The sequence below is a fragment of the Phaethon lepturus genome, unplaced genomic scaffold (genome assembly GCF_000687285.1).
Source record: "Phaethon lepturus isolate BGI_N335 unplaced genomic scaffold, ASM68728v1 scaffold15367, whole genome shotgun sequence".
Lineage (NCBI taxonomy): Eukaryota > Metazoa > Chordata > Aves > Phaethontiformes > Phaethontidae > Phaethon > Phaethon lepturus.
In genome coordinates this window covers 90,822-92,094 of record NW_010551332.1, presented here as the reverse complement: position 1 = coordinate 92,094, position 1,273 = coordinate 90,822, and the positions used below count along the sequence as shown (strand labels likewise).

The 1,273-nt window shown below is 40.5% G+C and overlaps 1 protein-coding gene across 1 annotated transcript in view; it reads left to right on the top strand.

Annotated features, from left to right (window-relative positions):
* The window catches only part of ARPP21 (cAMP-regulated phosphoprotein, 21kDa), a gene marked incomplete at its 5' end in the record, with an annotated part of 68,268 nt that overhangs the window by 14,812 nt on the left and 52,183 nt on the right, over nt 1-1,273 (top strand). The window lies entirely within an intron of this gene.

The window sequence follows — 1,273 nt, the reverse complement described above, 5'->3', positions numbered from 1 at the left end:
TTTCCCTATGTAATACCGTTATTTAGCTCTTTCTTCTCCTCTTGCAGAGTGGAGAATCTTTTTCTCTCTGTTGATCATAACACCGTGTCCTTTAAAGATCTTTGCTTCCTTTCACACTACATAGCCACTGACTGTGCAAGCCTCTAATGACATCCACAGATGCTGACAGTATCTCCCTGCTCTGATTAAATTATATTCCCTCTCAGCTCCTTCTCAGGTGTTGGCAGTCCACACTTTTTTTTCCATATCCATGGTTTCCTTTGTTTCTTCTCCTTCCCCAGGTAGAGAAGCTTCTTGCTTGCTTTGGGAAAAGACCATTTATGTGGCTATGCTTTTTTAGTCTCCGTTTCACCTGCTTCACCAAGTCTGTTTTACCCTTTAAAGGATTCCTCTTGACAAGTTCTATGACTTAGCCCCTTTGACAATTTAAGAGCATTTATGTTTCATTCTTACCCCTTTAAATGACATTGCAATTTTTGCCCTTCTCTCAGGGCCACAGTTCATAACTTACAAATGTCTTCCCTGTTACAGTCTGATCTCTCCTTTTCATTTCTTATTTCAAGATTTCTTCATGAAAGGTCTTTTCTTTCATCTCTAAAAGTATTGCTGGACCTTTTCTCCTTCAGTTCTGTCATCCTTTGCACCAAGGGAAATGCTCTTCATGGCTTCCCTTGAGCATCTGTTGCAGGCTTTGGGAGCCTGTTACCCTGCTCACCCAGTCTGATTTCCCTAGCATCCTAAAGTACTTCTGGAGCCGAAGACTCCCAAATCTAGGGAGTCCCTGCCACTGTCACCCTGTGTGTTCACAGCAAGAAGGAGGAAATCAGCTAGTGGACAGAACTGCCCCGTGCTTCTCTTCCAGTCACTCCAATCATGACCTTTCTCACTGTATGAGACATGCCCAGTATAATATGGCGATTTCATCCAGAAAGTCTTCATGCTTTAGAAAAAGAAGGCAAGATTTCTTTATCTGGTGCTCCTCAGACATTTCTGACCATGATTAATAAGAGGGAGGGACTGAAAGGCTGAGGAGTAGATAGAACAGATAGAGACGCTTGTGGTATACAAATCAGAAGTTCATTATTTCACTATTGCTCTCAGCCACCTAATATGTCCAGATCTCCCTTTTTATCTCAGGTATTAATACTTAGTTACCTATTTTAAATGTTATCACTTCATTTTTTCGTATTTTCATTTTCATCCTTTTTCTCATGGAAAAATCTGTAATTCCTTTGATTTATGAATTTATGATGGAAGTGAAAAGAGAACTGAG